This window comes from Nanorana parkeri, unplaced genomic scaffold (assembly GCF_000935625.1).
Source record: "Nanorana parkeri isolate BGI_ZX_2015 unplaced genomic scaffold, ASM93562v1 scaffold385, whole genome shotgun sequence".
NCBI classification, from domain to species: domain Eukaryota; kingdom Metazoa; phylum Chordata; class Amphibia; order Anura; family Dicroglossidae; genus Nanorana; species Nanorana parkeri.
Window position 1 is genome coordinate 388645 of NW_017306653.1, and position 18110 is coordinate 406754.

Consider the following 18110-nt stretch of genomic DNA (forward strand, 5'->3'; position numbering starts at 1 on the left):
ATCTATCTATCTATCTATCTGTCTATCTATCTCTTCTCCTGCCTATGCATTATTCCTTTAATTTAGATACAGAATTTGACCCGGAGCCCTGCTTCACCTCCACCCAGCACACTACAGACAGCTCTCTGTATGAAATTCTCCATCATCTGTGACTTTGAAACTTTTAATTATACCATGTAACTTCATGGTTTAGACTAATGAGAGCTTCTCAATGATTTTTATAAGATCAATCCACTTTTTGCTGGGAAAATAATATTGTTAGCTCTCTAATTGCAAGTTTTAAAAATTTGTAGAAAGTAATTTAATTTGAATCAAATTTTTTTAAGAAGCTTTTTATTCAGAGAACCCTTTTAAAAATGCATATTTGTGGTTACGCATTTGTCTTCCATTATGGCTCTGTGTCATGAGAACACCACTCCGTCATGTGAAAATGTGGTGCAAGGTGTTTCAGTGAATAGTCCTCATTACTGGGGTCTGAGTTTGAATACTTGTAGGGTAATGTCTTCTTAGCTGCATTATTTCCCCCATCATGGTGTGGAGTTTCCTCCAGGTGATCTGCTTACCTCTCAAAATCCAGAAGTATATGGGTAAGTGATAGTTTAACTAACTGATATCCAGAATAAGCCCTTGTCTTCTTAAATCTGAATATCTGTGATGAGTAATGGAGCGCAACTTTGGGAGAAAGAAGTGATCCGAATTGTTCAATGAAGGAACTGTTGTAGAATATGCTCAAGCTGTGACTATAATGACTGGTCAGGTCACTGGTTCCCGTGGGATCAATACATTACTTAAAATACTCTGCTCTGCTGGAGGACTCTGCTCCTTCCTCTATCTAACTCTCCTCTCCTGAAATACTCTTCTCTGCTAGAGGACTCTGCTCCTTCCTCTATAACTCTCCTCTCCTGAAATACTCTGCTCTGCTGGGGGACTCTGCCCCTTCCTCTATAACTCTCCTCTCCTGAAATACTCTGCTCTGCTGGGGGACTCTGCTCCTTCCTCTATAACTATCCTCTCCTGAAATACTCTGCTCTGCTAGAGGACTCTGCTTCTTCCTCTAACTCCCCTCTCCTGAAATACTCTGCTCTGATGGAGGACTCTGCTCCTTCCTCTATAACTCTCCTCTCCTGAAATACTCTGCTCTGCTGGAGGTATCTGCTCTTTCCTCCATTTAACTCTCCTCTCCTTAAATACTCTGCTCTGCTGGAGGACTCTGCTCCCTCCTCCATCTACCTCTTCTCTCAATACATGCCTTTCTCTGCTGGAGGACTCTGCTCCTTCCTCTATGTAACTATCCTCTCCTGAAATATTCTGCTCTGCTGAAGGACTCTGCTCCTTCCTCTATCTAACTCTCCTCTTCTGAAATACTTTTCTCTGCTGGAGGACTCTGCTCCCTCCTCCTATCTACCTCTTCTCTTAAGAAATGCTTTTCTCTGCTGGAGGACTCTGCTCCTTCCTCTATGTAACTCTCCTCTCCTGAAATAGTCTGCTCTACTGGAGGACTCTGCTCCTTCCTCTATCTAAGACTCCTCTCCTGAAATGTTGTGCCCTGCTGAAGGGCTCTGCTCCTTTCGTTTCTCCAGTTTCCACCTACGAATATTGTGGTAATTGGTTCCTTTACAAAACCAGTAGTATATGGTGAACTTAGAGTGTAAGTTCCCATGGTGCTCCCTGTTCAGCACTGTAGAATATGTCAGAGCTATATAAACATATAATAATATCAGTGTGTGAATGTGGTGATACATTAGAGCCTTGGTTCTCAACTGGTGGGTCATGACCCAGAAGTGGGTCGCCGCATGCCTTGCACTTTTCTAGGTGAGAAGATCCTCTGCCTCCCCCTAGTGCAGAACTGTCAGTTCTCGCGCCGAGCAGCCATTCACATTATGCTGCCCAGCACTGAGTGTCAGCTTTAGGTGGGATGGGATGGGGTTATGGCCGCGAGGAAACTCCATCCATACGTGCATTGCTTACAGCTCCCTCACGTGCCAATCAAATTTGAAGTCATGCAAACGAATCCCTTAGCTTGCTTGTGTTGCATCTCAAGCTACGTGTATTTTAGGCTTTAATAACGACATCAGATACGATCGCTGCATGCCCGTTTTAACAAAGACGCATCTCGTCTTGAAAGACAGGCTGTGAAATCCTTCCAGAAAAAAACATTGTGTTCCAGCTGCTGTCTAGCTAGGACGGGAAATTGAACTCTTCTTACTGTTGATCCTCCAAACAATTAAAACCATGAATTATGAAGTCATTTAGCTAAGTGACAAAACACCCCATCATCTCTTCTGCAAAAAGGTCCTTAAAAAAGAATTTGATTTGCATCAGAGGGAACAGTTGCAAGTCAATTAAGCTGGAATAATATTGAGCCTCCTAATTAAGATTTCACCATTTATACAATAAAATGTATTTGTCATGTGAAGATCTAATTGCAACAAGATAATTCTAAATATTTAATTACATTCTTATTAACAAATGGAACGAGGGCTGCTTTGCAATGGATTTGGCAGGCTCCTGCTGGATTTTAAATGACATGTTCTACAAATTAGTTGGATCACAATTAAGCTTTATCACCTTAATAAAACGCCCTCGCCCACTGTGATGCGGTGAGTTATTTCAGGTTTAGCAGCAGGCATGGGCTGCTGACATCAAAATATTTTCCTTTTAACCTTTAATTTTTTGGAAGGTTGCAGTAGGCTCACGTCTTGTGTTTCCCTGCAGGGGGAGTAGTCATCTTAAAGGGGTTGCTCAGGTTTTCTAACACATGGTTTCATTAGGGTAGAAGAGTCAAAATAATACCCGAAATCAATAGGGAGTATACAGGGACTGTTGTTGAAGAAAGGGTTTGTGTTCCTACCTGGAGATCCGACTGATTGTAATTACCCTGATTGAGTTTGCACAATTGCTTGTTTGGTCCGATCTGTGACCAAGTCAAACTGGTACAAAAAGAGAGGATTAACTCGTTAGGAGATAACGGGTTAGCAGCGGTCAACTTAGGGATCCGGAAAAGCCAATTGATTTCAAAAAAGTGATTTTATTGAAAACGACATTTAAGACAACACATTTGACCCACTAATTTTACCATTAAAAACTTGTAGATTACAGACAGTCATGAATTATATGTGGATCGATCCTCATTTACATTAACCTTGAATCCCCACCGTGGAGGGGAGTGACCGATGTAACTAGTACTTCAGTCTTTCTCCCTCCATAAAATTCCCCGTATGCATACCAACCTACGTGAACTACAAGGATATATACAGGGACTGGACAGAAATGGAAAGTCAATGTGTAGATTGTTGGAGAGCAGTGAGCTGGATTTTAACACAGAATGAATATGCAGTATGCAGTTTAGTACTATTGCAGTTCACTACGGATTTTACTATGAATCACTTCTTTTCATAGACTGCGAGTAAGAAGTATTGCAAAATTAGGCAACTACATGAAGGGGGAGAGCCTATTCACACTTGTGCCCAACGTGTGCAGTTGCACTGGGGAGCAAGGCTGAGGGAGGGCTCACTGAGCTCTAGTCCCAGCCCGCCCCCATTGAAGGAAGCAATGGACCAACAGGCTTATAGCATTGCATGCGTTGGCTGCAGTCTTTGACTCCTGTGCCATAGTGTCAGGAGCCAGATCTGAACCCAGAGCCTCTGCGGTGGCTGGCAGGGGTTCTACCTGCTGAGCCACCTTGGATAGTTCCTTGCCTGATCTCCTGTGTAATCCTCAGTTAAACCTAGTTTCTGCTGAACTCTGAACTCCTTGCTCCTCCCTTGAACTTCCTATTTTAGCCAATGCGTCTGCACTTCCTGTTTGCCAGATGAATGTGCTCCTACCATTATCTTGCTTCCTTGCTCCTCCTGTGACACAATCTTCTCATACTGCTACCCGTGTACCGACCTTTGGCTGTTGATTCACTGACTACTCTCATCGTCTATCACTTCATAACTGATACCTTTGGCTACTAACCTCAGCTTCATCTCTGACCAGGGGTGGACTGACCATACGGGCAGTCGGGCACTGCCCGAGGGCCCGTGGCCAAAGAGGGGGCCCGTCACCGACCCCCGTGCCCTTTTCAGCCCGCATGGAAGAGGATGCGGGTTTGTTAAAGCAGCAACGGCAGTGTTGCCCGCCTCAAGGGCCCGTTATACACTGCCATTGCCGCTTTAACAGAGCTGCATCTCCTACCCCTGCCGAGAAGAGGCGCGAGGTGGGGGCGTGTTGTAGTGGATAGGGTGTGTCGCAGTGGATGGAGGGCGGACCTACCGCGGAGGGTGGACAGAGGGACGGAGGCATGAGAGCTTCATGCTGGGGGGCCCCACTGAGATCCGGCCCTGGGCCCCCCACTGGAAGAGTTCTACAAAAACCCTGACTGGAACATGGGGATTTGGAGCCCTAATGCTGGTAAGTGAATTTAATGACTTTTTTTATGAGCTGTAAATGGGAAGATTTTAACCTTTTTGTCTCCATTTACATACAGTGTTTGCATTTCCTGTGCGTTTTTTCACGTGGCACGGGACGCAAATGCTATATGTGAACTGTACGGATTCCGCTCGTTTGTGGCCATCATATAGCCGCAAACATGCGGAATCTGATGGATTATCGCGCTTGCAGTATTTTGGGGGAAGCGCGGGTTAAAGCTCCATTCACACTGGACCGGCTGTCCTCATATGAGCGGAGCCGCTCTAAACAGAAAAAACAGTGCACTTTTATGTGTTTTGTCCAGACTATTGCTGGACCGCGCAGTACGAAACTGCACGGCCCACAAAATAGTGCATGTACGTTCGCGGCTATATAATATGCTAATCAAACGCTATGGGGGTTATTCGAGTGAATAACCCAGCCAAAGTGAAGTGAGCTGAGCGCTGTTCAGCTATTCACTTCAGCCTTGTAGGGCTGATTTCAGCTGTACCTCGGCTAAAATCAGCCGTACACCGAAGTGCAGAAGGAGTGCAGAAGTCGGCAGCTGCGGCAGCTCACTCACTCCCGTTCTCCCCTTTTCTCATAGGGGCCGAACGGCAGTAAGTAAATAGCCAAATGCCGCGAGTGGCATTCGGCTTGGCTATTTTGCTCGGTACCTCTGTGGTAGCGAGCAGAATAGAAAAAAAAAAGTTAAATGAATGAGAAAAAAAAATGTAGAAAAATTGTTTAAAAAATGTAAAAAAATAGGAAAATGTAAAAAAAGTTAAAATATTTTAAAGAAACAACAACACACATCATGTTTCCTATTGGCCGGCACCTGCCAGAGTCTTCTAGTAGGTCCCGGCCAATAAATAACAACTGGGTGGAGTCGGCTGTGATGGCACGAGCGGCTCCGCTCAGTTGTTGTTGTTTAATGACAGATCAGCATCCCCAGGTCATTTGGGGATGCTGATCTGTTATTACAACTGGGCGGAGATCGGTCGGCTTCGGCTGATCTTTCTCCCTGCTTTGGCTGTGAATACGACTCAGCCAAAGCTGAAGCCTATGGGTTCGGCTTGGCTGAGCCGCTCAGCTGCCTCCGCCTGCTGTACGGGCTATAGTGAATATTGTGAATAGCCCATACAGCAGCCCTTCGGCTGTGGATGGGGCTCGTATATGGGTGGAGCACAAGGGGGCCCCATAATATTGTATTGCCCGGGGGCCCCATGTGTTGTCAGTCCGCCCCTGTCTCTGACTATGCTTCTGCCTGCTCCTATACTACTACCGTCTGCTTGTGTACCGAATTCGGCCTGTTTGACTACGATTTTTGCCTGCTGTTACAGCTACATGACTCCGAGCCTGATCCAGATCGTGACACATAGCCTCTGCCCCACAAAGTGTCAGCAGTCACGTTCCCACTAAGTGGGGAGGACGTGGGTGGCTCTTAGGGCGTGTTCGAAGCACTGCACAGCTCCTGGAATACTCCGCTTCTCAGTTGGGATGATGGCAGTGAGGTGATCTGGACAGGCTGGAGCCACGGTGGTGAAGGCGGTGAGGAGAGGCGACGATGATCCGAGGATGGTCCAATTGGCTTCTGTAAGTGGGGAGTGATGGCCTGACAGGCTTCTGAGCGGGGTGTGAAGAGGCCCAAGAAAAAGTCTTGCGCCAGGTCCCTTTGTTCCTTAGGTCCACCACGGCAGTGTACTGTGTTGTTAAAAAGGGCCATGCAATTTTTTTCATCCACTGTGGTGTTGGCAGCCCATTCATAATTTACAGGCTGACTTAATACAACACATATTAATGCATGTACATTAACACACGAGAAGTGTGAATGTGCCAGCGGAGATCTGGGTGGTAAAGTGGGGAGCCTGGAGTTGGGCTTTAGCCATCTGGCTGCCAAATTGACTTTCTCATAAAAGTTATTGAGATGTTTCTATAGAATCAATAAACAATAAATGTTTCTATAGAAAAAAAAAAAGGAATACTTAATTATGTTCTGCTGCATGTGCCAGAGCTCTATCAAACTAATACTAACTAACATAGATACAAACCCAAACTCTTAAATCTCATGCAATCTTTAACATGTTATTATAACTTCATAAGCCATTAAAACATTTTAAAATCTAAAGCATTTTTTTAAATAATCCCTGGTAATCCTGCCATGAGGGTCCTTGATTAGACACTTCCTGTTATAGGGTGACAACTGTCTCCCAACTGTGCTCTTTCTTTGTCAACCTGTCCCATGTGCCACTGGGGAGACCACAAGCTGCCATGCTGAAACACATTGCTCAGACGGTCAGGAGCAATGATGTGCAGCCAACACTAGAGAGAGTGCAAAGTAGAGAAGATCGGCAGCACTTAGATGCAAAAAAATTGGTGAAAATAATATTTTTAAAAGGTAAAATGTTTATGGTGCAAGTGCTAAATATCATTCAGATTTACACTCACCGGCCACTTTATTAGGTACACCTTGCTAGTACAGGGTACTTTCCCCTTTCCCCTTATTTTGCTGTTGGAAACATTCCTCATAGATTTTGGTCCATATTGACATGATGGCATCACGGGCCCAAACTGTGCCAAGAAAATATCCCCCACACCATTACACCAGCACCACCACCACCAGCCTGAACCGTTGATACGAGGCAGGATGGATCCATGCTTTCATGTTGTTTACGACAAATTCTGACCCTACCATCTGAATGTTGCAGCTGAAATCAAGCCTCATCAGACCAGGCAACGTTTTTCCATTCTTCTATTGTACAATTTTGGTGAGCCTGTGCGAATTGTAGCCTCCTGTAGTTTCATGTTCTTAGCTGACAGGAGTGGCACCCGGTGTGGTCTTCTGCTGCTGTAGCCCATCTGCTTCAAGGTTGGACATGTTGTGCGTTCAGAGATGGTATTCTGCATACCTTGGTTGTAACAAGTGGTTATTTGAGCTACTGTTGCCTTTCTATCATCTCAAGCCAGTCTGCCCATTCTCCTCCGACCTCAACAAGGCATTTTCATCCACACAACTGCCGCTCACTGGATATTTTCTCTTTTTCAGACCATTCTCTGTAAACCCGAGAGAGGTTGTGTGTGAAAATCCCAGAAGATCACCAGTTTTTGAAATACTCAGACCAGCCCGTGTGGCACCAACAACCATGCCACGTTCAAAGTCACTTAAATCCCCTTTCTTCCCCAATCTAATGCTCGGTTTGAACTTCAGCAAGTCGTCTTCACCACATCTAGATGCCTAAATGCATTGAGTTGCTGCCATGTGATTGGCTGATTAGCAGTTTGTGTTACCAAGCAATTGAACAGATGTACCTAATAAAGTGGCCAGTGAGTGTATATCTACGTTAAGCAAACTTCCCTCCCATTCTCCATGTGAGAGCTTTTAGGCACCAGGTGCTAAATGATGGGTGGCAGAGGGAAAGGTCACGTAGGCTCCTTTACACCAGAAAGTACCAGCTTTTGTAAGGGGTCAAGGGGAACAAAAGAGGACGAGGGAGTATGGATAAGCAAGAAAGAAGCACCCGAAGGTCCCTTCCACCATTTGCGTGTTTACTTTTTTTCCAGAGTTGCTAAAATTCTTGTCCACATAAATAGCAATGATCAGAAAAACAAATAATAATAATAAAAATAATTATCAATAGTAGAAGTAGTAGTAGTAGTAATAATATTATTATTATTATTAGTAGTAGTAGTATTATAGTAATAATAATAATAAAAATAATAAATAATTATCAATAGTAGTTTTAGTAGCAGTAGTAATAATAATATTATTATTATTAGAATTAAAAGAAAATAATAATAATAACCAAAAGTGGCCTACATTTTATTTAGCAACCATGCTATTATTTTTCATTTGTCTTCTCTTTGTCTTTAATATGTATAATTTATCTCGGTGAAATAAATGTATATCTTCTACCTGTAAATCCTACTGTCTAGGAATGACCTTTTGTAAAGTTCACAGATTAATTGCTGATTTCCCGAGCGATGTATTCCCTTATCTTATCCATGCTCTGATCCCTCCAATGCCTGACAAAGTAAGCCCTGTGCTGCCCCTCTATTAAAGCCCAAGGACTTTAAGAAATTTGTTAGCGATTCGTATTGGCAGAAGGTTAATGAAAGCTCATCGATCAGTAAACTAAACAAGAGGTCGGCCATATTGTGCTGCCTTATGGCCGGTGATATCCCCTTCTCAGTTGAGACACTCATCCCCCGTGATAAATAAACTTCTGCAGGACAGAATCAATAGTTTTAATTATTTGCGAGGGAATGAAGAGTAAGTGGACTATAAAATGATCATGTTCTACCATTAAATAGAAATGTCTCTCATTACTGTGTTGTCCTTGTGTTTTCTTTTGGGGGTGAAGGAATTTAAATAGAAAGGAAGAAAGAAAGCTATTAACATGCTAATGATGCCAATCGGAGAGCAGAGAATTGATGGGTTTATAAAGTAAAACTTCTCTTGATGTGGCCTCCACACTTCTTAGTGGAGTGATTTTTCATGGTAGAATATTTCTGTGAAGGTTCTCATTAATCCAGGTCATGGTATAGCTGGTTGTAGATGGTCACATTGAACTAGAATTGTTTAGCAATGTAGAAGACAGTTCGTAGCTTCTCCAAGCTACGTGTTCAGTTCCAATAAGGAGAAATAAAACTTTTCTTGATGTGGCCTCCTTGCTTCTTAGTGGAGTGATTTGTGATTGTAGAATATTTCTGTGAAGATTCTCATTAATCCAGGTCATGGTATAGCTGGTTGTCACATTCAGCTAGACTAGTTTAGCAATGTAGAAGACGTTCCATAGCTTCTCCAAGCTATGTGTTCAGTTCCAATAAGGAAGATACCCCAGAACATACATCCACAAAGGGAGCATAGATAACTTAAACCAATCATCATGGAATGTGTAGATATGTATTGTCCAAGAACAGGATGGGAGAAATGAAAGCTGTTGAACCATCCCGTTCTAGTTATATAATCCCATCCTTGGTAGCTGGACATCTGCATAGGTGTCAATTTCTTGATTTACATGTGAAGTGTTGTGAAATCACCAGAGTAGTAATGTTAAATAGGAATTACAGTATATGTGGAAGACAGATGGCGTTGATACCTCTGTTGAGGAATCATAGGGCCAGTGTCACGTAGATGGCCTCTCTCATGCCTCTTGCTAACCAGTTGTCCTCTTTGTCCAAAATGTGCACCTCACTGTCCTAAAAAGAAGGTTCCTATTCCTTAAGGTGACACTAAACTTAGGAGTTAAATCTTAAAAATGTACCTTAACTATTAAAAAAAAAGTATCTTAAGGTCCCATGAGAAACGCTCGGTGCAGCAGGAAAACGCCATGGCTAAATTTGAATCTATTTGGTCCCCATGGCTCTGTAAATACATTACCTCCACTACACCCCACCGTCTCCTCAACCCGGTGCGCAACCTCACTTCTTTTCTTCCTCCTTCCCTGTCTCTATCCCCATCCCTTCTTACTTCCACCTACCCCCTTCCCTGCTGGGTTCCTTGTCTCATGTAATGTCCCATGATGTTTAGATCTGGGGATCAACGTAATTAATGTCCATATGTCATACATTTATGTACCATTATCTTGCTGATTCATTCTGCATGAGCTGGTACCCACCCGGTTTGAGTCATTTCAACAATAGACCCCCAAGCACTAGGTGCTGGACCTTGCAATCGCCACTACGCAAACTTCATTCATTTGATCAACTAGGATCATCTCCAACTCGTACCCCATATAAGCACAATATGGAACCCTGTTTATGTCATTGTATAACGCTTACCCACTGTACGTGTTGCATATCTGATTTGATTTGCTTGTTTTGTTTGTATGTGATATTTTGTAATGATCTTTTCATGTTGCTACTGTGTAGTTGAACACCTTTTGTTTTCAATTAAAAATGTATATTAAAAATGTATATGACATAAATTGTTTATTTGTGTATCACTCGGCTGTAGATCCTCAAATCATCTCTGAATTGGTACTGACACTGTCCTTCCTTCTGGAGGGGGGCTTCTTTTGTTCCCCATGGTCCCTGTGTGTGTTGTAAAGTAGTCACCGCTCCAAGTTTGCTCCCGTGATGGACTACAATCTCAATACAAATTATACAGTAAACTAAATGTGAGATTGTAGTCCATGACAGGAGCGAACTTGGAGCTCAGCAAGATTCAAGGAAGAATACCCATTACTGCATGAGGACAATATTTGCTCACCGGAGTTCAGCTTTTAGCTCTCTATGTATTTACATCAGCATTGGTTTATCCACATTGAAAGCATGCCTAGAGGAACGGCTGCTTGTCAGAGATACAAAACAAAGGCACTCGGAGATACAAATACATTGGCAGCATGTTTTATGTTCAGTAAGGTGATTTGCCTGAATTGCGATTGAATAAAGAAAGGTTAAAGTTTGTGTTCTCAAGCAATGTGACAACAGAAAGCAGAGGGGAAGCTTTAATGTCAATTAAACACTTTTCCTTCCTGGGGAGCCCGGAGTGACCTTTGACTGTCATGATACTGCTGCCTTTCGGGTATATGGATTGGATCACTGTACAAGAATTAACAGCAGAAAGGAGACAACCCAGAGCATTATGAAAGATTCCAATGGATGACCCATATTTCTGGATCATTTAATACGACACCATCAGGAAAAACAGCCACATTGAGCTAAAGTAAGAATTCAAACATTGGTTCTTGAAGCAAACCTTACCCGAGCCCTGTAAAATAGCTGTGATATGTAATAATACTGTGTCCCTGCTCCTAAGTGTGCATAACACTACCCAATCCTCATATACCTTTACATCCCTATTAAAGTAGATCTAAACCCAGTCACTAAAATCTCATATGCTCTTTAACATGTTCATTTTAAATATGGAGCTCTCATTAAGGGCTCATTAACATGTTTGCATTATGTAATATATGTATGTGTATGTAATATCAAATAACAGCATGTTACAACAACACACTATCATGTATGAACCGCATTAACATATCATTACAATAACAGGCAATGCACCAGAACTGCTGTGCATCACAATGCACATGTGGTGTGGTAGAAAAAAAAATGCATGGTGTGAACTGGTCCTAAAACAATACCTCACAGGCGGAACATTGGAGGGGCAAGAGGAGCACCTACCCTGAGTGCAGCTGTTTATATGAAGGCAGGGCACTAGGAGCTTCTCTGCCCTCCAGGCTACCTGAGTGACACTGCCATCACTACTCTCATTGAAGCAGCTGGAGAATGGGGCCGCAATAGTGGCAGGACAGAGGATTCTGCTCGCTCCTTCTTTCAATAGCAGCAGAGAGCAGGCAAACAGGGCACCTTCTGAGAACAGATCTCCTTTTCAGTGCAACGCCCAATGAGGGTGGACTTGCCCTTGTTCCTGTCTCCCCGTGTCATGTGACATGGCACATAACGCATATTATGCCATGGATGAATCTTGGGTGAAAATATTGATGAATACACCTCATTCAATTAGTTGTTTATATCTACAGTGCTTTAATGGTATATATTTCACACACAATATAGATATTATGATATATACAGGGCCGGGCCAAGGCGAAAGAGGTAAAAGAGACAGCTATCTTGGGTACCATGCTGCGGGGGCACAGCTGGGGTAGGAGCCTCTCCTGTCTCTGCTTTGCCCAGCCATCTCCTGCACTGTGCAGGACTGAGATGTCAAACTGACAGCTTAGTCCTCCATATTACACAAGGAGGCTTTATCGGTGTAACCAGCGGCACTCGCTCTGCTGTCAGTTTGACAGCCTCCCGCTCTGCTAGCAGAGAACAGCACCCGGCTGTCATAGAGCTCTGATGATTACACAGGGAGAGACACGTTCTCCCTGTGCAATCTGCAGGAGTGACCTATCATTTCGATAGCTCAGGTCCTACTCTGCATTAATTTATGAATAAAAACTTATCTTGTACTTTTAAAGAAGAACTCCAGGGAAAATTATTTTAACCCTTGCGGTGAAGCCTGCCTCAGAATGCAAGGGTTTAGTGCTCGTTTTGGTCTAGGGAAGAAAATAAAAAAATGATACTCACCTGATCTTCTGAGCCAGCTTGCTCTTAGACCGGTCCCTGGAGCCTCTCTCCCCCTCCACTGCAGCAGTCTAAGGTCTGGTAAATCATCATGTTCTACACTGAGTGGCCAGATTATTATGACCACCCCCTCAGTACTTCATTGGGTCGCCTCGTAACTCCACGAGATGCTGAAAGGTGGTGTGAGGAATCTGAAACTGCACTGTTGCCCTTCTGTTGTCTTGTACCAGTCTTGCCCCTCCCCCGCTCTGCCCTAACATTGACTAGTCGCTGACGGCCACGATTCGCGCGTTCAGACCCAGATTTTCGGCTGAAAGTCCAGTCTTTACACTTGAACAACAGCTGCTCTTGAACATTTAACGAATTCTGCTGTTTTGCTGATACTCGCTCCATGACTCCGAGCGCCAACAATCACCCCATGTTCAAAGGCTGTTAAATCGCGTTGTTTACCCGTATCTTCAGAAAAAAATCACTTCTACTGTCGTGGTAAACAACCTGATTCCCTATTTATAATGGTCTGGCCCTCTAGCAACTTCAGCGCCAAATTATAGCTAATTTGCCTACAAACGTCAGGTGGTCATAATAATCTGGCCACTCAGTGTATACGCTGTGTGTAGGATGTGAGGATGCCAAGGGACATTCCATCGCTTCAGCATATAAGAAGAGAGCCAGCTTGCTCAGAGGATCGGATGAGCATGGCTTTGTTTTTTTCCTCCCTAGAGCAATGTAAGCACTTAACCCCTGCAGTGCGGGGGTAGCCCCACTGCAAGGGTTGAAGGATATTTAAACCCTCACATGTTTTTGCATATATATATATTGCTAGCAAGCAGTATATAAAAGGGTTTAAAACTTACCTGCTTCCGCCACACGCACCCGTCCGAACATCTGATGATCCTCGGGCAGCCACACAGCATCTTGGGGCGGGCGCATGCGCAGTTCAGATCTTCGGCCGGGAGTCAAAGGAGAGACGCAAGGTAGCTGAATACAGGCAGCGTGCACCTGCACAGACTCCGAGGGACAGGAAGTGCCAGGAAGACAGAGGAGTCAGCGCCGGATCAGAGACCGGCACCAGCACTGGAGGAACTCCTGAAAACTACACGAAATAAAGAAGAAGATCGGATAAGGAGGCATCATTTAAGGTAAGTCCTTATATTATCATGGGGGGGGGGGGTGGAAACATTTGTTTGCCTTTAATCTCACTAATAATTTTCCCTGGAGTTCTGCTTTATGCATTAAATACTATTATGTTAAAAAAAAAATAGCCACTTATTAACCCAAATTAGTATTTTCTTAATTCCATAATTCCCTTTTTCCCTTTTTTTGTGCAGATTTATTTTATTTATTTTTTATTGTTTGTATCTAAACATTTTCAATGAATGCTTGTTTGTGTTTGTAGCCCCAGGTAAAAAACTAAAAAAAGCTATGTACCAGAAATATAATTCTAGTGCCTCCTGTATAAAAAAAAAAAAAAAAGGACACAATAAAATTTGTAGTTAAAATTTTGGACATTTTGGTAACCCTTATTTGTTGTAAACTATTTAATTCCTTTTTCTTAGCTTTTTTTTTCTTGTGCACCAAATTCGAGAGCAACAGGAAAGAGTGGGGTGTGGGGGGCACTTTGACATTCTCACCTCGGTTGCCAGAGGACCTTGTCCTGATCTATAATATGATGTATCTATACCGTAGAAAGGTAACATGGTAGTGTGATAATAAAGACAATGGTATTTGTAGTTGCACGGCTCAAAGTAGGCAGATAAGGATGTTATTTAGTCAAAGAGCTCATGAAGCCGTCTAATGGCGCAAGGAAATATTGAACAGAAACAAAACAACAAAAAGCGTAAAACTGGTGCATTAGGTAGATAATGGTATGGAAAATAATCCAGGAGAGGGCTAGGAAAATGGTTCACTTATTGATGCTTTTCTCCCTTCTCTGTAATCATTCTTCACAAGCAGAGATGGAGAAAATATTCAGCGTCTGAAATTGTTGGTTCTGCATGAAATGGGAATGATAGGAATAGATTTTTTACCAGGTCTGCATTACAGAGGAGAGCTGCCTGTTTTTTCTGCATTTTGTACGGCCCACCGACTTCATGGCTTTGAAATATACAAGGCATTGAAGCTCAACTCCGGGCTGCTTTTAAATGTACCCATGCAGTGTGGTCATGCCCCCCTTTGCTTTAGCACTTCATGGGTTAAATGCTTATTTGGCTATGGGGGGGATAAGAAATAAGTGCAAACATTTACCTTATTCCTCATGCCTGTAGGCCAACGGGTTTCTACTTCTCCTTGCAACTGGACCCCCAAAGTCCCTTCACTTCATCTCATACAAAGCAAGACCAGCAGTCCTACATTGTACAGAAGGTGTCACGTACCTGGTAGGAGACCGGTGGATGAGGAGGCCTCTCTTTGCGTCTCGTGTCCTGCAGTCCCTGGAGGTGGAGGCAGAGCTAGGGAGAACAGATGTTGTGTAAATTAGCTCTATGTTGTGTTGCTTGCATTGATGAATGCAGGAATGTAAATGCATGAGCTAACCATTTTTGTCTAAACTGTGAAGCAGCATTATATATGCATCATGTGCATGATTTTTCCATATATGGCATTAGTGGAAATATGCTTTTACAGACTTTTTGGTTGATAAATACGTTTTTCTGTGTGAAAATCACACGCACCTGGTGCGTGCGTGTGTTTAGGTTAGTAAATTACCCCCTATGTGTCCCTTCCTGTGCGTCGGACGTGGGCGACAGCAAGGGCCCCCCACATTCCGGAGCATTGGAGTCCAAAGCAGAGAGCCAGCTGCCAGGGAAATGAGATATAAGGTAAATATTTGAACCCATTTCTTTCCCCCTAGCTAAATGTGGATTTAACCCATTCAGTGCTTGTAAATTTAAAAGAAGCCCAGAGTTGGGTTCTAAAGTAGTTCTAAAGACTCAGCATTTGTTTACCTTAATGCAATCTCTGCATTAAGGTAGAAAATGCTCCTATACCTTTGCATGCCCCCCTTCCCCATCTAAACATTTACCTTTCATCCGTGTTGACCACCGCAGGCTTCAAGATGGTCTATGCTGTATCCCCGAAGATCTGGGTTGTAGAGGAGGGAGCCCAAGGTCAGTGAGGACAGGGCAGTGATAGGCTGCTGCAGCTGCCTGTCAAATTGCAGTGGAGGAGGAGACAGGTAGAAGGAACCAACACAACAGCAAAAAGTTTCCCAGCACACTCACCAGCCAGCATGCAAAAAAAACCTGTCTAACTGCTAAGGTTAAAAACAGAGGTTTTAGATACAGGTCTTCTGCAGAATATGTGAAAGCCGCACTGCCTTGGCAGAAGAAGCTAATCTAAGAGGAAGCCGGCTGTGAGGATCGGTGGAGTATAACCTTTTTTTTTAGCGCCTAGACAAAAACGAGCAGTGAACCCTTGCATTGAAGAGGTAGCCCTACTGCAAGGGTTAAGAAAATAATTGCCTGGAATTGTGCTTTAAGGTTTAATTCTGGTCAAACCCCCCTTAGATAAAATGTACCTCCCTCTACCCCCCTCTAACTAATCCCCCAATAATTTTTTTAAGAAACTAAAATAAAAGACCCATTTACTTATGTGAATCCAAGGTCACATGACAAATTGGGTTCCAAGTCTTCTTCCTTCCATTCTTCTACGCTGCAGAGTGGGAGGTTTCTTCTCCGAGCACTCAACATTCCTCACTGGTGATGTGGATGCTTCAAATTGGTTCAGAGAAGACTCCCTTGGCAGGCTCCTCAAGGTTTCAGTGGCGGCTTTACACCATCATGAAGATTGGTGGAGGGCCTGGATTGCAGTGTTGGATCACCTGTATTTACTCCCAGATAAGGCGCTGCGGATGGTCACATAAAGTTGGAATCAAGTGAGCAAGAAAGGGCTTTGAAGGGAATGAGCTTTAAATCTGAACTCCAACAAACACACTGTAAATTGTCTCATCTGTCCACAGATTTGTAATTCTGTCGAAGCACTTTTGTGATTCCTAGTCAGGAGGGTGACTCCAGTTTTTCTCACGTGGCCTGTTGGTTGGACAATAAAGAGCAACACACTGATAAGTCATCAGCTCTGCTCACTCCGCTCTCTCCTCTTGTCAGTAAGTTCTCTGTCAACACATGTGCGTGCAGCAAAGCCTGATTGGCTTCTATTGCTGCGCCACCATCTTCCAGTCTTCTGTGGATAATATGAGAACAGATTAAGATACTTATCCGGGCCGTCCCTTTATTGAAGCAGCCTAAGACTGTTGACTCAGGCTGCATCTCTTTGGGTCACATGGCGGTGCGGCAGGCATAGAGGCATGGCCGCTCTGCTGCATGGCCACTTTGATGTTGCTTTCAGGCCAGAGCATCCCAGGTTGCTAAGAGCTAGGTGGGGAGATGTGTAAGGGTCATACAGGTACTAATATATTTGATTGCTCACATATCTAGTATATTAAATAATGTATATTGCATGGATGTGTCTATGGACAGACGTACAATAGCAGATAAGAGGCAATAATCCTAGGCTTTAAATATAAAAAATAGGTACTTATACTAAAAAATTGTTTGATTACTGGAACCTGTTAATGTCAAGATGTCAAGACAAAGGGATAAATCCGAGGTGTTTACAATGCCATAAAAACGCATTTTTACACAATTGTTTCTGTTTTACCATACTCATTATGACTCATTATGACATTATGATGTTTAGACCTATTTAGCGATACACGTTTTATTTAAGTCATGCCCATTTTTGCTGCAGTGGAGGCAAGTTTTTGCTCCATCCCATCCTGCCACACAGATGTCTGTTTTTGCAGAAACCAAGAAAAGCCATCATTGTTTCTTGGCAGATCCCATAATACTATCCTGACAGGTTCATATCAACAATGAGGTAGAGCATAGGCAGTCTTTATGTGGGGTATAGTGGAATATGATTTAAGAGAAATTGGTGGGGGGTTCAGCAAAGAAGAGCTGAGGGAGAAAGGATGGAAGAAAACAGGGAACATAAGGGCGGGGGGGAAGGAAGCAAGGAAGGAAGAAAGATAGAGAAGGAAGGAGGCAAAAAAGGAGAAAAGCAATTAGGAAATGAAAGAATTGAAAAAAAGGAGCAGCTGAGAGAGGGAGAGAGGAAGTGGGGGAAAAGGCACTGCAAGAGGGAACAAAGAAGGGGAGAAAAAGAGGAAGGAAAGAAAAGGAAAATCAAAAGGAAAGGAAGGGAAGGGAAAAGGAAAGGAAATGGAAAATAGGGGAGGAAGAAGGGCAGGAAGAGAAGAATGAAAGAGCCGAGGGAGAGAGGAAGGGAATAAAGGAGGGGAGTAAGAAAGGAAGTTAAGGGGAAAGGAAGGAAAGAAAAAAAAAAGGAAGGAAGGAAAGAAAGAAAGAGGAGAAAAGGAAGGAAAGAGGCAAGGATGGAAGAATGGAAAGAAAGAAGGGAAGAAAAGAGAAAAGAAATGAAGGACAGATGCAAAGAAAGAAAGACGGGTATTTATTAACTGTTTCAGGGTGTGAACGTTTACATTCTAAGGGTAATACATACGGAAACAAAACGATAGATAGATAGATAGATAGATAGATAGATAGATAGATAGATAGATAGATAGACAGATAGATAGATATCCATTCATGTATCATCCCAGAACTGTCTCTTATACATTGTGTTCACCTCCACATCCAAGTTTCATCAAACAAATATTAGATTAC